Below are 21,630 nucleotides of genomic sequence, written 5' to 3'. Positions count from 1 at the left end.
GACTTATGTGCAAAACCTGAAAAGAATGAGTTTGACCACACCACCAACTTCCTGGGTTATGTCATCTTGCCTGATGGAATTAGCACCTAACCTCTAGCTAAACTACTGAAGTCCTCAAATTATGATTTAAAGACTTCAGGTTACAAAGAATCCACCATTTACACTAGTTTAAACCTGCAAGCGACCAGTGTCCCATTCTGCAGAGGAAGGTGAAAACCTCCAGGGTCTCTGCCAATCTGACCCATGGGGAAATTCCTTCCTGACCCCAAATATGGCAATCTGTTAGACTGAGTGTGTGGGCAAGAATCCCAACCCCCAGATACGGACTCAGTAGTAAGGCTGCACCCAACCCTAATGCAATGCAAGGGCTGGGCCTGCCCCAGAAACAACCAAGGGCCCTGCCCCTCCACACCAGGTGTGGGCAAGCAGGCTCAGCCCAGCAGGATGGTAGTAGTCATCATCCCAGGTGATGTTGGTGATTCAACTGGAGCTGGTAGGGGTGAAAAGACCCCTGGCCCAGGGCATCATCATCATCCTGATCCTGAGAAAAGGCCCTGTGTCCAGAACACAGCAGGCATGGCAGTCATGATGGGGAAACCTAAGCAGCCCAAGTCTGTTCTTTGTTTTGTTCTTTTGAGGTTTTCCACTGTGACACTGCACCCCATATTCTTCATAGTGATATTATATCATTATAGCGTAATTATGATGCATTTTATGCAAGATAATGCATGTGAGATGTCATTGGAAAAGTTATGATTTGCTGAATATGATTATCCTATCTGCATGCATCACTTTATCTGAAGTTATGAATATTGACTATGTATCTATATTTCAAACGTAGTTACACCTGGGTGAGGCCCACTGGACAAGACGTTTCCAGGCTAGACAGTGGGTGGGTAAGGACCTATTCAGGGGAATGGGCCATTAGGAAAAAAAATAGGCCTCAGAGAAAGCTTATCTCCCACTTGGTAATGAGACATCTTGAGAACACTCCAAACAGCCTGTGAGTAATGGCTGCTATGACTCTACAAGGACATCTGATCAAACCACATATCTCTGGACTCCATCTTGGGATGTCAGTATTCTTCCACAGACTGGTCTGGGAACCGAGCTTTGAAACAGAGGCTTCCCGCCATATGAAAAAGCTATATAAGGCCAGGAGTGACATCATCTGGGGTTCTTCACTCCCCACACAAGCCAACTCCTGGAAACACCTGAGGAACAAAGGCTGAACTGGGGAAAGTGCTGGACCCAGGCTAAAGGGATTTCTAGCCTGTGAATGAAACACCTAGGGATTCCAAGCTGTAAAGCAAGTGCAGCTTGCCCCTGAAGAATCTTCAGCCTGCTTGTATCATCTCTTAGGGTGAGAATCTGCTAATTCATATCCAATCTATTAAGCGTAGTTTGTGTTTTTTGTTTATTTGCTATGTAATCTGTTTTGATAGGTTTGCTATGCCATATAATCACTTAAAATCTAATATTTTATAGTTAATAAATTTGTTTTTTCTTTATCTAAACCAGTGAGCAGGAGTGAAGTGTATGCGAATCATAGCTCAGGGGCAAAGGTTGTTGCATATTCCTCTCCACACTGAGGGAGGGGGTGAACTTTATGAGCTTATGCTGTACAGTTCCCTGTGCAGCGCAAGACAGTATAATTCTGGGTTTATACTTCAGAGGGGGTGCACGCCTGGGGAGCTGCCTTAGCTGTAGCCTTCTTATGCAGGAGCTGGTCAGAGAGCCTGCATTTAACTGCAGCTTGGTGTGTCCTATACCTGTACGTATGCTGGTGAAAGTGTAGGCTGGACGGCTCTGCAATTTGTTACAGCAGTACAATGTGAGAGGGAGCCCAGGCTGGTGGGTCAGGGGACTCAGTGTACCCCAGTTCCAAGTGGCACCCCAGGGGGAACCTGTCACATCCCCACAAAATTTTTCTTTTAAGGACCCAAAAAGGGAGTGATGAGTGGAAAAGCCCATCCCCTCATTATTTTGTTCACTAATTAGGCTTAATATCCAACATATCATTTTTGGCTCATTAACTTCTGGCTCCACATCTCCCATTTTGAAATAAGCATAATTTCAACACAGTCCTTGAATCGTATCAGTGGACCTTTTCAGTTTAGACTAATTCAATTTTTCTGTCTCTCTTTTACACTTCCTCCCGTCAACACTTGTTATTATAGCTTATTGTAATATCTTATGAACTTTTTCACACTTCTTACAATCTTACAAATTTGAGACCCAATTGTCACAACATCTCCCCCTTCTGCCAAGAGCTATTCCCGGTCTTGATGTCTACCTGCAACCAGTGCTCCCTCTAATTTGTCCCACCCACGTGCGGAATGAATTTCATTATGTGCACCAATATGGAGGTGGTGTGTGACACATCACCTCCATATTGGTGCACATAACAAAATTCATTTGGTGGGGGTGGGGCCGAGGGGTTCAGAGTGTGGGAGAGGGCTCAGGGTTGGGGCAGAGGGTAAGGGTTCCGGGGTGTGAGAGCTCCAGCTAGGGGTGCGAGCTGTGAGGTGGTGCTGGGGATGAATGGTTTGGGGTACAGGAGGGTGCTCCAAGGCTATAGCAGGAAAAGAGGACTCCCCCCAGCTCTCTCTCCCTGCAGCAGCACCTGGGCTGGGGCAGGGGGGAGAAGAGCTTCTCCCTGCCATGGCAGCTCCAGGTCTAGGGCTGCAGGATAGGCGTTCCTCCTCCGGCAGGTCCGGGCTGCCCTGGCAGATTTGGGGCAGGGGAGGGGTGTCCCGGCCGTGGCAAGTTGGGGGCCGGGCTAGGTTGGGGCCAGGAGAGGGGTGCCCTATCCCCAGGTGGGTTCCCCAAGTGCCTGCGCAGCGCCAAGAAGGCTGCTGCGCAGCCGTGCCGCTTACAGGGAACTCAGCCTGCAACCTCCATAGCATATCACCCCCAGATGCATGGACAGTCAGAATGGGTGAGTCAAATTTTGGAGCAATATTTGTGTTTTTATTAATTACCACTAGGATGAGTGGGTCCTACTTTTACCCTTTGCAGAATTCACTTGTAACAACTCTGATTACAAATCCACCTGCCAGAGCCCATTCTTTTCCAACTATGGCTTTCATGTATGGTTCCACCCATCCCTACAACGGACTTCCTACATCCCCACAGCCTTCAACCTGCTTTAACACCTCCACCACATCCACGAGGAACTGAAACCCCAGTTGGATGCTGCCAGAAAGGACTATAAGCACTTCGCCAACTGCCATTGTCAAGTCAACGCTCCAGTTACCGTGGAGACAAGGTATAGCTCTTCACACAACACGTGGACACTTTCCATCCCTCCCACAAACTGTACTGGTATGTTGGCCCCTTTCTGGTCTTTCAACAAACCCGGTGGCCTTCTGCCTCCAGCTGCCCCTTCTGTGTTTCATGTATCCCATTTGAAGAAACGCACCCAACTCTCTCCCCAGATGAACACAGCCTCCTCCTTTTCTTCTGGTCATGTTGCAGGGACAAGAGAACCACCTTGTTTCCAAGATCCTTCAGGGAAAGCTCCTATACCTCAAATTGTAGTCCACTTGGGGCACGCTTTAGTTAAAAAAAAAAAAAACAAAAAAAAAAACCAACCACCTGTCCCCCCCACCAAAGCAGTGTACTTGAAATGTACAATAATTCTTCGAGAAATGTAGAAGGGCAAAAAATGTTTCAACACCTTACATCTTAACTCTCACAAGAACTGGGGAAATAGGCAGAGCAGCATATGTGCCTGTGATCAAAAAGAACCCATGCTGTACATGTTTGTACATGAAGATTGTTCTGCCTAGAATAGGAAAACTGATCTGTAATTACCTGAAAATATCCTTTAGCTACGCTGATCCACAGATCCATTACAACAAACTTCAGTCTGCTTGCAGCTTGTGGGGTAAAACCAGACCTGTCAGTCATCGGCAGTAGGGAAATACCCTGCCCCCACCTCCTGAAGTTCCAGCTGAGAATTTCCAAAGGATAATTCAGATCTACTTTTTAAAAATTAGAGATTGTGATAAGTATATTTTGAGAAACAGTTTCTACCACCTAATAACAACCACCCCAAATCGTTGGAACTGGACGTCATGTGCCACTAAAATGTTAAATTTCCATCTCTGTGCTAGATGATCACTTTGTCTCTGACGTAGGCCAGATCTGTGTAACTTATTACTTGAAGAAAGGATATTTTCAGGTAAGCATGAATATATTTTCCTATTCTTAAATTCCACAGATTCATTACAATAGAATTTTCATAGCACTATGTCCAGGCTAGAAAGCAGGGCCATCCTTTAAATATAGACATCCAAAACAAGGTAGACAATATAAATATCTCCTCCATCTTCCCTGGCACTAAGGCTTCTCTATGGTGCTCATCACTACAGCAGCTGAGTGCCTCACAAATACTATGTTCACAAAATCCCTGTTAAGTGAGGTGGTATTTTTATCCCATTTTACAGAAGGAGAGCTGAGGCAAAGAAAGATTAATGTCAAAAGTATCTACTAATTTTGGGTGCCCACTTTTAGATGCCTTTGGCTTGAGTACTCAGAGCACTTAGTATTATATATCTTTGTGTGTTTAAAGTATGGCCCCCAATTATTTCAGTTGCAGCTGGGAGAGCTCCACACTTCAGCAAATCAGCCCCCAGGACCTCAAGCTGTGCTTCCAGAAAGCAAGGAGAAAGTTAGTGGCCACCTGTGAAAAGTTTGGTTAGTTAACTTGACTAGCATCCCAGAGGAACTCTGTGGCAGGGATACAATCCACTTCTCCAAAGCATCGTTCTATGCCTTAACTACTAGAGCATCCTTCTTCTTGCTGCAAACCACTGCCTCACTCACGTTACCCCTTCCAATTTCTGGAACAAATGAGGCAGTGGTCCTACAAACTTAATTCTGGCACATCTTTACCTTTGAGTGCTTCACTTTGCAATCTTAACGTTCTCGTAACGTAGTTGTTTTGGATGCAGTAACTAGACAGACTGGAGGGGGACAAGAAAAAAAGGAGGAGGCTGGAAAGGAGTTTGTTACAGTAATCAAGTAAGAGATTAGGCCCCTAAGAGCTCCTCAGAGTCAACTAGGGTGACCAGACAGCAAGTGTGAAAAATCAGGATGGGGGGTAATAAGCAGCTATATAAGACAAAGCCCCACATATCTGGACTGTCCCTATAAAATCAGGACATCTGGTCACCCTAGAGTCAACTGGCAGAGGGTCCACCATACAGTAACTTGGATGTACTCATATGTATCTAAAGGGTGTCATGTAAGTTATCATATGTAAAGTGGTGACATGCTCGTCCCAAAAAATCAGAGAGTGATTTATGTATGGGTTATGTATAAAAAATTGTGTACTGGAAATATGGTCTTAAAATACACCTTGGAAGCAGTGCATAAATGCAGTCATCCCTAGACAAAAAAGTGTGGGTTTACCTATCTGACTGGCTTGATTACAGGTTGAGGACAATTGAAGTACAATTACATATCAGGTAAACAAAACAATCAAGATAAGAAGCAACAGAGAACAATTTAGTGAGCATACCAAGTGTCCAAGTCTGCACTCCTTGGAAGTCAAGACAACGGACTTGGGAAAATATGAAGGGGAGGAAAAAGGACATTCCTAGTTATCCATCACCCAGGGGACAAAGGGAACAGCCCCCTCTGAGCCTAGGAAGGATGGCCCTCTCAGCCTAAAGGGCAGGAACTGCTGATAACCTGCTATGAGTGATAAATGGCTTAGGCTATACAACTTGCTAAAATTAAGTTTTATGCACTAGAAAGCATCTTTTGTATGTAAACAAACCTGTCTCTTTTCCACTTGTTTAGTATCACTTAAATCCCTGTTCTCTGTTAATAAAGACTTCTTAGTTTTACTATAAACCACCTCTGTTATATTGACCAAGTTTGAGCTTCAGTTAACTGACAGGCTGGTGTGTGCTGTGCCTTCCTGGAGGCAGGAACTTAATTTCTGTGAGTGTCCTATGAAAGACTGGACACTAGAGAGAGAGAGAGAGAGAGAGAGAGAGACCTCTGGGGAATTCAGGAACTGGGGTTCACTGATTACCTTGCCCTGCAGGTAACAAATACAGGTAGAGTCTTGAGGAAGTTGTGAGTGAAGCAAACAGGAATGGAGCTGGCACAGAGTCTAATTGTTGAATCATATTAAAGAAGTTCTGTATTAAAATCACAAACGAGTTTGATTCCCCACAGTTTAAATTCTAGGGAGGTTTAAATTCTAATTAAGAGGGAGGTCTCTTGGTTTTTAGCTGCTAATTGTGTTTGTACATCCTAAGACAGAGCCTGTTCTCAAAGCAATACTTTGTAACAACAGAAACACACAGAGACTCTCCAACCTTTTGTTGTATTTATCTTGTTTTGTTAACAATTGTGATTAAAATAGAGATAGAGGACGTATGTGGATGGATGCTTGGTGTGGATAATAAATGAATGACCAGGGAGGTGCCAGCCTAAGAATCAAGTGTCAATCTGATCGGTGGAAGAAGGCGTCAAGTGGAAACAACCAGAGGACCCCCGAACGGCAGACTGGAATCCACCCAACAGCCTCAAGGATGAGAGAATGGAAGAACAAGATAACATCTGGCAGCATGGAGCAGTCAGGAATGTGCTATCTGCTGATCGATTCAGCAACAGCATGATGAAGCAATTCCCAAAGATTGGCATAGGAATAAATTCCTATAAAAATGGACTCTAGAAACTGAGAACTTTGGGGTCTGATTCTGCAAACCAACTTCCAGGAGTATCAGATGTGCATCTGACAAGGCCCTGCTCCCTCCTCATGTCCAGGCCACCTGGCCAGTGGCTTGGCACAAGCAACTCTAAGGCTGGTAACTATGATAACAACCTTGCAGAACCTGTGTGTGTATGAATGAATGTGTGAATAAATATGAAATTGAATCGAATGTTATAGTTATAACTAACTGCTTACTATGATTCTTTCTGTATTCACAATAAATGTGGCATTTTGCCTTTTCCCCTTTTATAAGATCCTGCTGGTTTTTATTTTATTGGTATAACAATCTCCAGTTAAACTCACATTTGCTAAAGGAGACGGGTAACAGCGGCTTACAGTTCTGGGTGTCCAGTGCAGATCACCACAGAGAACAGCAAGATGAAGAGAATAGTTTTATGATTAGGAACAGAAACAACAAAAATTGGAATCCCAAATTTCAAATGCTTTAAAGCATTAATCTCTAACTCCAAATGTTTATGAACTAAATCCACCATGTTGCAATTCAGCAACCATCAAGAAAGGTTACAACAACACTTTCACAATTTACAAAACCCAGATGGTTAAAGAGCAATAGTAAATCAGTGAGAGTTGGGAACAGAATGTGTCTCCTGGTATCACCATGATTAGAAGCACTTTGAAGAACTATTAAAACACTTTCAGGAACAATGACATCCGATGAAGTGAGCTGTAGCTCACAAAAGCTTATGCTCAAATAAAATTGTTAGTCTCTAAGCTGCCACAAGTACTCCTTTTCTTTCTGTGGATACAGACTAACATGGCTGCTACTCTGAAAGCTGTCATTTTCTAAGCAGAGGTCCATTAGTTTAAGCCACAAAGTTAATCTGTATTTGTATTCTTTCTATCCCACTGTACTGGGCAACAATAATTAGGAATACTTTTTTTTTTATACTATATTACACAAAATTATAAAGCTAGAGCCAAAATTCATGGTCATGCATATTTTCACTGCATGGTACCTAAAGTTTCAGTTACTAAATTCATTATATATGAACTTGAATAAAAGTTCTAAGTCATTCTTTGATTACTGCAATATCGATAGCAACTGGCTCATAAGAAATTATACGGATTTCAACAGGCAGAAAGTGAAGTATTTCTTTTCATACTAACATCAAGATAGCTTGGCCTAATCCCAATAAAATATCCAGATTTAATTCCTGTAGAAAACATCAAAGTCATTAGTTGTTTTAACAAGTTTTATTTTTAATTTAACTTGGTGGCTGAAAAAGCATATTTCCCTCAAAGTATTAATTTTAGGGAGGCAAACCAAACTTCAGCTAAGTATTTTACTATAATGTGCAAACCAGCTTCGACGTCAAGGGCTTTCACTATTATTCATTTCTGCCTCAACCACTCCTTAGAATATTAAGCCTTTAAACACTAAAGAAGTGAAAACAAAGACTTCAGTGAACAAGCATTTTGTTCCGTATCATTAACTCCTAATAGATTCTGAAGATTAAGAACATTTTAAAGAATTAAACAGATTTCAGCAATAAATGCAGTTGTTTCAGAATTTCTTTCCGTCTCATGTCATAACTCATCCTTGGCTTTAAGTTTTAGCTTGCGTTTCACTGGAGCCAAACACAAGAGAGGCACAAAACTAATTTTAATTCCATGTGAATTCCAGCAAAATCTGGCTTGCAATGTAAACTAACTTCACATAAATAAAATAGGACTGACATATGTATGTGTTATTTCACCTTGGCACTAAAGCAGTGGAGGTGTTCAATAGATTAACCCCAGGCAGCTGAGTAGGCTATACTTTTTTGTAATTATTCAAATAGTTCTACACACAGCTTACACAGTATATCTTGTATGAACATATCCACACTATCTAGGAGTTGGTTGTAAAATGTCTTCAAATAACTCTTGGAGCCAGAGAACATGTATATTTTTGCCTCCTTTAAGGAGAGTTGGCTCACACCTGTGCTTAATCAGCAGCCTCCCAGCTGATGCCAGTGACATGTTTGATATATTGAACTTGTGTTACTTAGAAAAAATAAAACTGAAGCCCTGAAGAAAGAGGGACTTGAATCCTGTGGAGAATATTCTTTGGTGCACATAGTACACAGTTAGTCCACCAGCATACACCTACTTTGCTACTGCCCACTCTCTTCCAGCTGCAGTTATATTTCTTCTCTTCAGGGCTGGGTGATTTTGGACCAGACACATATATGCCCTCTCCTTCCCCCCCAGTAAATATAGAGAACTAAAATTACTTATTTCCATTTTTATTTGCCCTGAGGAATTACAACCCCTTTATCCTTACAAAGGAAATATCACTAGGCCCATTCCACAAGTGAAATAAGGCATCTCATTTGTAGATTTAAATAAAGTACTGCCTCTGGTTAGATGTTAATCTGATATACCTCTAAGGAAAGATATAGCTATAGGCTCTCTGGAAGTTCATCTGAAGTCCTCACTGTTGATGGAAAAATGAGAGATTGAAGATTTGAATAGAATGGAAATAAATAAAAATGTAGCACTCACTTATTTCGCATTCAGGTATTTCAAAGTGGTTCAATTAAGTGTCACAACATCCCTACAAAGTCAATAAACATTATTGTTTCTGTTGTACTAAGTAGGCTACGTCCACACACCAGCCTATATCAGCAACTCTTATGTTGCTCAGCAGTGTGAATATTCCACCCCCCAGCAACATAAGTTACACCGACGTTAAGTGCTCTTGTTCACACTGCTGTCAGCAGGAGAGCTTCTCTCCCTGACATAGCTACTGCCGCTCATTAGGTGGTTTTATAATGTCAGTGGGAGAGCTCTCTCCCATCGGCACAGAGCAACTACATAAGTGATCTTGCAGCAGCACAGCTGCACCGATACAGGTGTGCCACTGTAAGTTCGCTAGTGGCCTAACCTTGAATTTGGCATACTGGGTTCAGACCTTCCGTGCTGCTGTGTATAGTCTGAAGGAGCTAAGCCATTATCATACATAGAGAAGTACCTAGCAAAGCTTTGTTTGTTTTTAGAACGACCATAATTAGTCTTATGCAGTGTTGTTATAGCAGTGTCAGTGCCAGGTTTTTAGGCAAGATGGGTGAGATAATGTATTTTATTGGACCAAGTTCTGCTGGTGAGAGAGATAAGCTTACACATAGATCTTTTTCAGCTCTGGGAAATGTAGTGTCACAGCTAAATAGAAGATGGAATAGATTGTTTAGCATAGGTAGTTGACCTTGAATGGCCCTTCAAAATCTGTAGGGCCCTTCATTTTCAGTTTGTATTTTATTTTATTTTTCCCAGGATTTATCAGTGTTTATTACCACAAAAACAGGTGAAAATCAGTACAAAAACTAATATATTTATGGGTAGATATTGGGGTTTATTTTCGTGGACAGGAAGATGGGGAAAGAGTACTCAGTAGATTAATGCTTTTAATTCAGTGCATCAATGTGGTTTGCTGCAGAACTAAAACAGAACTCAAAACACAATGCCACCTCTGAGTTTAAGGAAACAATATCTCTCTAATCCCCAAATAAAACTTTTTATTTGAATAAACAGTTTACTGGTGTAGACTTAGAACTATTAGCCTATAAATATGTACATTTATTAATTGGGACACATCATTTGCAGCGCATCCACTGAACTTCATCCCTTTTTCCTGTTTTTTTAAAAAACCTTTCAAATACTTCCTTGTGTTCTGAAATGTATTCAGATATAGATTTTCATTTTAGTGTGTCAAATCTTTAAACCATTATCTGCTAACAGCTTGAAATGTGTATGTGGTGGGCGTGAGATTCATCAGTACGTTCAGATGCACATGCACTTCAGAGCTTGTGTGTGTGTCTGTTTATTGTGTACATCTTCTAGACTAATACATAGCCTTACTTCAACAGGCAGCTTTGCATATACACAGACAAATTTATCATTATACATATATCTCATGCAATGTATTGTATTTTCCTAATAAAACGAGTAATTTTTATATATATTTGAATGATACAAAAGTAGGGTAAAGGTCAGAAAAAAATGAATACGTTTTATAAAACTGAAAACGAAGGAGCTTAAATGTGTGTTAAGTGGCCCATTAACACCCCTCCTGTCATAGGGAGGAAAGGAAGCAGTTCTTAGGGGGTTATAGATTGTTGTATAAAGCCATAAATTCAGTCTTTCTATTCAGTCCACAATTTTTAGTATCTAGCAAAGTTATGAATTTAAGTGATTAGTCTTGTCAGTACTTGGGCTGTGACCTTGTAAAAGGTGATGCCCTGATGTACTGTTATTCCCACACAGAGTCCCATTGAAATCAAACAATGTGTAGGTTTCAGAGGGGTAGCTGTGTTAGTCTGTATCAGCAAAAACAACGAGGAGTCCTTGGGGCACCTGAGAGACTAAGGGCTTGGCTACACTACTGAGCAGCGTCGACCTAATATATGCAACTTCAGCTATGTGAATAGCGTAGCTGAAGTTGATGTACTTAGATCTACTTACCATGGTGTCTTCCCTGAAGTTGACAGCTGACACTCTCCCATCAACTCCACTTGCGCGTCTCGTTCTGGTGGAGTACTGAAGTCAACGGGAGAGTGCTCAGTGGTCAATTTATCGCGTCTATACTAGACACAATAAATCGACTCCCACTGGATTGATCGCTGCCTGCCGACCCGGCTGGTAGTGTAGACAAGCCCTAACAAATTTATTTGGGCATAAACTTTCATGGGCTCTCACTTCATCAGATGCATGGAGTGAAAAATACAGTACGCAGGTATAAATATACAGCACATGAAAAGATGGGAGTTACCTTACTAAGTGGGGGGGTCAGTGCTAATGAGGCCAATCCAATCAGGGTGGATGTGGCCCATTCCCAACAGTTGCCGACTCCGACTCAAGGAATATTTCCAACACACCTCTGAACAACATACTAACCCAGAGACCTTCCTACCAACACTACAAAAAGAAGGATTCTGGGTGGACTCCTCCTGAAGGTTGAAACAACAGACTGGACTTCTACATAGAGTGCTTTTGCCAACGTGCACGGGCTGAAATTGTGGAAAAACAGCATCACTTGCCCCATAACCTCAGCCGTGCAGAACACAACGCCATCCACAGCCTCAGAAACAACTCATACACATTGTAAGGAGAGTGATCACTTTAGATAAGCTATTACCAGCAGGAGAGTGGGGTGGGGGGAGAGAAAACCTTTTGTAGTGGTAAACACCCATTTTTTCATGCTTTGTGTATAAAAAGATCTTCTATACTTTCCACAGTATGCATCCGATGAAGTGAGCTGTAGCTCACAAAAGCTTATGCTCAAATAAATTGGTTAGTCTAAGGTTCCACAAGTACTCCTTTTCTTTTTTAGAAACAACTCTGACATCATAATCAAAAAGGCTGACAAAGGAGGGGCTGTTGTCATCCCGAATAGGTCAGAATACGAACAAGAGGCTGCTAGGCAGCTCTCCAACACCACTTTCTACAAACCATTACCCTCTGATCCCACTGAGGGTTACCAAAAGAAACTACACCATCTGCTCAAGAAACTCCCTGAAAAAGCACAAGAACAAATCCGCACAGACACACCCTGAGAACCCTAAAACCCAGGGGTATTCTATCTGCTACCCAAGATCCATAAACCTAGAAATCCTGGATGCCCCGTCATCTCGGGCATTGGCACCCTGACAGCAGGATTCTCTGGCTTTGTAGACTCCCTCCTCAGGCCCTATGCTACCAACACTCCCAGCTATCTTCGAGACACCACTGACTTCCTGAGGAAACTACAATCCATCGGTGATCTTCCTGAAAACACCATCCTAGCCACTATGGATGTAGAAGCCCTCTACACCAACATTCCACACAAAGATGGACTACAAGCCATCAGGAACACTATCCCCGATAATGTCATGGCAAACCTGGTGGCTGAACTTTGTGACTCTGTCCTCACCCATAACTATTTCACATTTGGGGACAATGTATACCTTCAAATCAGCAGCACTGCCATGGGTTCCTGCATGGCCCCACAGTATGCCAACATTTTTATGGCCGACTTAGAACACTTCCTCAGCTCTCGTCCCCTAATGCCCCTACTCTACTTCTGCTACATTGATGACATCATTATCTGGACCCATGGACAAGAAGCCCTTGAGGAATTCCAGCATGATTTCAACAATTTCCATCCCACCATCAACCTCAGCCTGGACCAGTCCACACAAGAGATCCACTTCCTGGACACTACGGTGCTAATAAGCGATGGTCAGATAAACACCACCCTATGCTGGAAACCTACTGACCGCTATTCCTACCTACATGCCTCCAGCTTTCATTCAGACCATATCACACAATCCATTGTCTACAGCCAAGCTCTACGATACAACCGCATTTGCTCCAACCCCTCAGACAGAGACAAACACCTACAAGATCTCTATCAAGCATTCTTACAACTACAATACCCACCTGCTGAAGTGAAGAAACAGATTGACAGAGCCAGAAGAGTACCCAGAAGTTACCTACTACGGGACAGGCCCAACAAAGAAAATAACAGAATGCCACTAGCCATCACCTTCAGCCCCCAACTAAAACCTCTCCAACGCATCATCAAGGATCTACAACCTATCCTGAAGGACGACCCATCACTCTCACAGATCTTGGGAGACAGGCCAGTCCTTGCTTACAGACAGACAGTCCCCGAACCTGAAGCAAATACTCACCAACAACCGCACACCACACAACAGAATCACTAACCCAGGAACCTATCCTTGCAACAAAGCCGATTGCCAACTGTGCCCACATATCTATTCAGGGGACACCATCATAGGGCCTAATCACATCAGCCACACCATCAGGGACTCATTCACCTGCACATCTACCAATGTGATATATGCCATCATGTGCCGGCAATGCCCCTCTGCCATGTACATTGGCCAAACTGGACAGTCTCGACACAAAAGAATAAATGGATACAAATCAGACATCAAGAATTGTAACATTCAAAAACCAGTAGGAGAGCACTTCAATCTCCCTGGACACTCAACAACAGACTTAAAAGTGGCCAGTCTTCAACAAAAAAAAAAACCTTCAAAAACAACACTTAAATGAGAAACTGCAGCACTAGAATTAATTTGCAAACTTGATATCATCAAATTAGGCCTGAATAAAGATTGGGAGTGGCTGGGTCACTGCAAAAAGTAATTTCCCCTCGGTTGATACTCACACCTTCTTGTGAACTGTTAGGAATGGCCCAGATCCACCCTGATTGAATTGGCCTCGTTAGCACTGACCTCCCACTTGGTAAGGCAACTGCCATCTTTTCATGTGCTGTACATTTATACCTGCCCACTGTATTTTTCTAATGCCTACACTAACTCACAGTATGCTAAATGTTTACTACGTTAGTGTTAGCAATAAAATGAATGCTGCAAGACAATGACACACCAGATCATCCATTGATGGAAACAGCATATATCCAGTTATAGCTGAACATACTGTAATCACAAGGTGTTAAATCAATGGGAGCAGTTAGTACGTGTAATAAACAAATGGAAACATTTGTCAGTTTTTATTTGATGTCAAGAAAAGGAAGGATGACTTTGGGCCAGATTTCCATTTCTGAATAGAAGCCACTATAAAAGCTTGAAATATAGATATTAAAGCCACTTAAGCCCTGATCCTGCAATCAGACCCACGCTGACAGACTCCCTCTATCTCTGTGGAGCCACAATGACTCCATGAGGACTTTACACAGGCATCAAGGTCATCTTCACAGATCCAGTTGCAGGATCAGGCCTTAGTGAGGAAATCACACCTTCTTGTCAACTGTTTGAAATGGGCCATCCTGATCAACACTACAAAAAGTTTTTCCCCCCTGCTGATAATAACCCACCTTAATTGATTGTAACCACCTTACAGTTGGTATGGCAACACCCATTTTTTCATGTTCTCTGTGTATATATATTTTCCTACTGTATTTTCCACTGCATGCATCTGATGAAGTGGGTTTTAGCCCACAAAAGCTTATGCCCAAATAAATGTGTTAGTCTCTAAGGTGCCACAAGTACTCAGGGTTTTTTTTATCCAAAATTATGTTACTATTTCAACACTGCAGATAGTAAAGCCTCACTCTGTCATGTCCCTCGCGTAAAACAAACACTTTAATATTAAACATCAACTGGCTCCAAGCTCACTCCCATCCAAACACTTACTTATAGCATCCAGCCGGAAAACCTCCCTCACAGTTCACATCAACCTTTGATTTTGTTCCATGCCTCCAAGCAGCCTAAATCACATCCCAAACCAAACACAGCTATGAGTGATGCAAACTCCTGAAAATAGGGGCTTTCATAATGAGAGGGGCTGATAAAACATGGTGTAGTAGCCAATACTACATCTACAGCACAGAGTATTTGCCAGAGAAAGGGGATCACCCAATTATGTTCCTGCGGGGCTGGAGGGCGTAGATGGGTGTCTAGCTACGGTGAAGAGACACCTTTCTGTCCTGACTGCCTGTTTACAAGGAGCACCCCGGGGGCTGCAGTCGCAGAGGAAGGAGAGTGGGGCCCAATCCTGCCGTCCTCCTGACTCAACTCCAACTCCCCCTCGAGCCACTGGGAGCGGGGCTCGAATCACCACTGCGGAACCTGGCCCCCGGGGGAGTCGAGACCGCGTTCTCCCTGCGACACGGAAACTAACTCCCGCCTTCCCCAAGGCAGGGACGCGGCTCTCCGGCCGCTCTCCCGGGGAGGGGAAGGAGCCAGCCTAGCTCTCCTCACTCTCCAGGTCGGGCTGAGGGAGGGACCGAGCCGCTGCTGCATTAACGCCCAGCGCCCCCACGCCCTCCGCTTGTTTACAAGCGAGGGCCAAGTCCCGTGCAAAGGCGGGCGTTGGGGGGAGGAGCGGGGGGATTAGGCTGCAGTCCAGCTCCGTTAGTAGCGGGGTAATTCAGACACCTGCCGAGCTAGCAGGGCCACCACACGCCGGTCTCTCAGCCCAGCCCCTGCTGGGGAAAGGGAGGGTCACTCTTAGCTAGTAAATGGATGGGGGGGCACACACCCACAAAAGCCCTACCTTTTCCTCTGGCTCCCGGGAGCCGGCGGCGCGCTAGCCCCGCCTGCGTGTCCAGTGCGGCCAGGCCGTGCAAGGGGGGGGGGTTCCTGCTGCTCCTCCAGCCTCCCTCCGCCTTCCTCGGGGTCCTCTCCGCTTGCTCCTCGCAGCTCCCCCGGGACGGCGTGAAGTTCCTGCGAGCTCTCGCTCAGATTCCCTCCGCAGGTAACTAGCCCGCCCCCCCCTTGCTTTCTGCAGCAGCGGCACCCAGCGGCCGTAGCTGGCAGGGACAAAGGCCGCCGCAGAGGGTGGGTAGGAGGGAGGCGGCTCTCAATAACTTGCGGGGAGGAAGAGGGGACCCATTGACCACAACCATAGCTTGGGGGGGGGGAGGGGGGGGAGAGAAGTGCCATTTCAACAGAAAAAAGTGTTAAGAAACCCTTCTTTTCCCAACCAGCTAAACCCACCACCCCAGACTTATAACAGACAATCTGCAGCTATGTCTACACTGGCACACATGGACACAGTTAGCAGACCAGTGTACATGCTCATGCATGCTCCCCATACACACATATGCTGTGCTGGTGTCCTGTAGTGCATTAGTCACTCCACGCTGTGGGGATTAGCTCTGCCAGGCCAACACCTCTTCCTACAATTGCACTCAGTCACTCTCCTTGGGACTCAACTGCTCCCCCTTCATGGCTTGACCCACCAGCCAGCTCACTGTAGTTTCCCTTTTGGGGGTGGGGGCAATGCTTTCTCATAGTCTCTCAGGACCCACTGTCTCAGGCAGTCGTCTCATTCACTGCTCCTTAAGCGTGCCACTTCCCCAGGGACTGGCAGAGGTACCCAGCCCAGGGATCCTACAACAAGCAATCAAGGTCTGCACAATCCTGAACCTTGCTGGTGTACCTAGAGTGACCAGATGTCCCAATTTTATAGGGACAGTCCCAATATTTGGGTTTTTTTCTCATATAGGCACCTATTACCCCCCACCTCCATCCCAATTTTTCACACTTGCTATTTGGTCACCCTATGTGTACCCCTGGGCTGCTTCCTACCTTGTCTTCTCCCCTCCCCCAACTGCTGTAATCTCACACTGTGCTGTTCACTGCTACTGTGCTTTATACAGGCCCCTCCTATTCCTGTCCAGCTGAGCCTTGTCCCTAATTAGTCCCTACTCCCTGGCTCCTCCCCCCCAGGTGCAGTATAGCTGCCTAATTTGCCCACCGGGCCACCTTAACCCCTTCAGGCCTTGTGTGGGGTGGACACCCCATCGCAGCTGAACACAGGCATAATGCTGTGTACACACATATACCTACATCCACACTGCACTGTTGTTATGCAATGTTAGCGCTACCATTTCAGGAGTGATATCCCAAGTTTTGTGTGTCACAGGGAGACACTTTAGGAACTAGTTTGTTGTGTATTCTTTGTACTGTCCTCCACCTTCACACATTGGTCAATGGTAGTTCCTGATCACATCGCCCCTCACTGTTATTCCCTGCCAAACTGGGTGGAAGACATGGAGCAATGGGATGATGATGTGGTTCTGCTCCTGCTCCTGCTCCTTATCATGGGACAAATGGTTATGCAGTGGAGTAGGCAATCAGCAAGATGCTGGACAGAATTTGGACAGATTTTTATGACATGTTGAAGATGGCTGACTTGGAGGGTCAGTGACAATTCATTCAGCTCATATGGTACAGATATAGTAAATGCTGATATTGCCACAATCTGCTCTTGGATGGATCATCTCTGGATACAAGAGAACCAGTATGGGGTCATGGATCACAGAGATTTGGAAACCAGGGGTGATCAGCAGTGGCTTCAGAACTTCCAAATGAGGAAAGAGATCTTCCTGGAGCTGTGTGAGGAGCTTGTGCCAAACTCCCAGTGCCAGAACATTTGATTCAAGGAAGACAAGACATATCTGTGCAGGAGCAGGTTGCTACTGCCCTTTGGAAGCTGGCAATACCAGACAGGTAAATGTCCATTGCAAACCACTTGAGGACTGGAAAATCCACTGTCAGCATTGTGGTTGTGCAGGTTTGTGAGGTAGTTAGCACTGTGATCTACCTATGGGTAGTTGGAATAAGCAAAGTTGCAGAAATAGTAGCTGGATTTGAGGAGATGAGGTTTCTGAACTATTCTGGCCTATCAATGGCACACACATCCCAATACTTTGTTCACCAAAAAGGGCAAGTGAGTATGTGAACCGAAAAGGTTACTATTTGCTCATTCTTCAAGTTTAGTGGACAGATTTAGAGGCAGATTCATGAACATTAACGTGGGAAACATTGGAGAGGTTCATGAAGCCAAGATGTTGAAGAGATCAGGATTGTACTTGAAGAAGAGACTTTATTCCACAGAAAGAATATGGTTCTCTACAGTGTGTCTGTACCAATTGTTATTTTTGGGGACACTGCATACCCATTCCTGCCTTGGCTCATTAAACTGTACCGCCAACATCATTTACCCTGGAAAAAGAGACTTCAGTTACAAGCTCAGTAGCTGCAAAATAGTCAAGGAGCATGCTGAAATCTTGTTGGCACTTCCTATTCTGTCTGGCTGCCAGTGTGGACAACACTGTTTGTATAATCATTGCATGCTCCACATTCCACAACATTTGTGAGAGTAAAGAGGAGTGCTTCTGTCCTGAGTGGGTTTAGAACAAGTCTGTTTTACAAACTCTGTGCACACTGGTCTTGGTCCCCAGTGGGCAAGGGAAATCAGGAATACCAGATGTGCCATCTCGGCACAGCAAGGAGACAGAAGATGATATATTCCCATGCTGAGGGACATCTTTACACATTGTTCAGCTGCTAGAAAAGCATGTGATGGAACATTGGCATGTACAAAGGGGCTACATACTTTATGTTCAGCAGCATCCTGGGTGGCAGCAGGAGAAGGAAGAGGAGGTGGCGGTTTACAGACAGTGCAGTGGCCTTGGAAGCAGGCAGACCCTGAACTCATTTCGCTACCAGTTCTATGAGCCTCTCCATTAGGGAATGCTCCTGTTCCTTGTGGGCATGGTCCTGTTCCTTATGATGTAGCTCCTGTGCTGTTAATTGATTCATCAGTGTCTCTTCCTGCTGAAGAGCCCAATCCTCCCATGCCTAGTTCCTCTTGTCTATCCCTATGAGCAGCTCTTCCAGTGTCCTTCTCCATCTGCCTCCACTATGTGGGGGGTGCTGCTCCTGTCCTCCTGGCAGAATGGCGGAGCTGGGGTGGGAAGAGGTAGGGCGGGGGTAGTGGCTTGGCAAAAGGGGTGGAGTGGGGGCAGGGTCTGGAGCGAAGCAGGGGTTGAGTACCTCCCCAGCAATTCAGTAAGTCGGTGCCTATGAGCTACCATATGTAAGGTGAGAGTAATATAAGGGGTGATGGGGTAGAAGCACCAAAACTGTAATCTTCCAAGGGACAAAAGACAACTGGTACTAACTTTAGACACACAACTATGTTTTCTACTGTTGTTCCATCCTCAACCAGGACCTTTCTAAACCTGACCCTTTCCTTCCCCCTGTGCGGCCCTAGGACCAACACTAATTGACTGCTGGCCAAAAAATACACCAACACAGGGGCACAATGATTGTTCATTAATAATCTATTTTTCAGACATAGCTTCTACCAAATGCATATTAGTCAATCATCAGAAATCAATAAAATCATTGATCTATAAGCCATGTCTTTCTCAGGGACCATTCTGAGGTGGAGAAGAGCAGGAGTTGGGCTTAATATCAGGAATTTATAGAATCATAATTACATAGAATAGTCCATCAACTTCAATGGGACTACTCACATGACTTAAACGCATTTTCAAGATCAGAACTTACATGAATTAAAATACTGAAGTAACACAAACATTAAAAACAAATTTTTGTGATAGTTGATTTCTCTTTTTTATTTATTTTACATATAATTCTGTGTATATATCATTCCAATATAACTAAAATGGTTTACAACAAATATATACCTTGCTTATATGCACACTACATAGTTCATCCCTAAAATGTCTGTTTCTCCCTATTGTTCAGGAAAGATTTCACAACAGAGGTTTGTATTGTGAAGACTTGTGTTAGTAAGACTTTGTAATTTTCCAAAATATACTACAGCACTCTCTGAAGTTCAGTATCATAATTAAATTACAGTTGTTAAAATAAAGAACATTTTCTTGTTATTTTTATTTGCCTGTTCACTAAGGCCCCAATCCTTCTTCTTTTGATGGGAATTATATCTTACTCATTAATGTATAAAATACAATACTCTTAGGCGCCAACTTAATGGAACTAGAACTATTCACACATCCCTAAAAGTTAAGCACTTGTGTCAGTGTTTGCAGGATCAGGCCCATATTTTGGCAGTCCTGGATCATAAGCATGGATGAAATTAACACCTCACAGAAGTAGGTCCTTTTGACCTACTTAGCATCCACTGGAATCAATGGTTTCAATGAAGTGAGCTATAGCTCACGAAAGCTTATGCTCAAATAAATTGGTTAGTCTCTAAGGTGCCACAAGTACTCCTTTTCTTTTTGGAATCAATGGGAGTTTTGTCACTGAGTTCAACATGAGCAGAATTAGGCTTCTCTCAGTCTTGCAAATTTACATATGTGCATAAGCATGTGAGCTCTCTTAAACTCCATTGACTTGAATGGGACTGTTTGTATGTTTAAAGTTATAGTTACCCCTTTTGGCCTAAGCAGTCAGCTGATTTGGGGGTGGGTTGCAAGTTTTTTTAATTAGGGAGAGAAATCAATGCTGGAATTAGGTATTTCTTTGATGCAATGCTGTTTATGTACCAAGAATGCCTGTTTCCCTGAACACAGAAGAAACCAAACATCAGGAGACAGTTTCTTTATTCACAGTTCCAAGTCTCTTTCAAAAAGAAAAGGAGTACTAGTGGCACCTTAGAGACTAACCAATTTATTTGGGCATAAGCTTTCGTGAGCTACAGCTCACTTCATCGGATGCATTCAGTGGAAAATACAGTGAGGAGATTTATATTTCATGTTCTGTGTGTATATAAATCTCCTCACTGTATTTTCCACTGAATGCATCCAATGAAGTGAGCTGTAGCTCACGAAAGCTTATGCTCAAATAAATTGGTTAGTCTCTAAGGTGCCACTAGTACTCCTTTTCTTTTTGCGAATACAGACTAACACGGCTGCTACTCTGAAGTCTCTTTCAAGCTCTCTCTCTCAGCTTTTTCTCAGGGTCACACGACAACTTCTTCCTTGGATAGCAATTGGGCTTCCTTTCTGCTTTCTCTGTCTGCATCTGTGTGTTTTTTTGCTCTCTCTACACACACACACACATACACACACACACATGCAACAAATTAAGAGTCTTTCTCCATTTGTATTTAGAGACCTACGTCCAAATTTCCCCATGACTCTGTTCCAAGTGGTGTAGTCATCTCCAATGCGAGCATTGAAGTCACTCAGTAATAAGAGGTTTCAGAGTAACAGCCATGTTAGTCTGTATTCGCAAAAAGAAAAGGAGTACTTGTGGCACCTTAGAGACTAACCAATTTATTTGAGCATAAGCTTTCGTGAGCTACAGCTTATGCGCAAGTAAATTGGTTAGTCTCTAAGGTGCCACAAGTACTCCTTTTCTTTTTTCAGTAAAAAGATTTTGTCATTATTTAGTATGTTTCTTAGAGTGTCACTCAACTCGCTGTAGAACTGAGTCTTCATTTCTTCAGAAGCAAGTCGTATTGGGGCATAGGTGCTTGTTACTGTCAGAAAGTTGTTGTAGGACAATAGTATCTGCAATGTCATTAGGAGCTCAGATATTGACATAGGTTGCTGTGGTAGTTTATTAGTGATGGAGTTCGCTATTGCAAAACCTACCCTGTGTAGGCTGATGTTTTGATCTGCCTTGACCAGT

General features: G+C 43.7%; 1 protein-coding gene across 4 annotated transcripts in view; it reads right to left on the bottom strand.

The window, feature by feature from the left end:
• The window catches only part of ANKRD6 (ankyrin repeat domain 6), a 160,598-nt gene extending 144,596 nt beyond the window's left edge, over positions 1 to 16,002 (bottom strand). For 3 of the 4 annotated variants that reach the window (XM_037894471.2, XM_043542660.1, XM_043542659.1), the window contains exon 1: positions 15,767 to 15,975. The gene's annotated coding sequence lies outside the window, so the exon portion shown is untranslated. Of the gene's footprint in view, positions 1 to 15,766 lie in introns of all 4 variants that reach the window. The other variant, XM_027825484.3, reaches the window with a different exon arrangement.
• Between the last annotated feature and the right edge of the window lie 5,628 nt (positions 16,003 to 21,630).

Source organism: Chelonia mydas, chromosome 3 (assembly GCF_015237465.2).
Source record: "Chelonia mydas isolate rCheMyd1 chromosome 3, rCheMyd1.pri.v2, whole genome shotgun sequence".
Classification (NCBI taxonomy): Eukaryota; Metazoa; Chordata; order Testudines; family Cheloniidae; genus Chelonia; species Chelonia mydas.
This window is presented reverse-complemented; position numbering and strand designations above follow the sequence as displayed.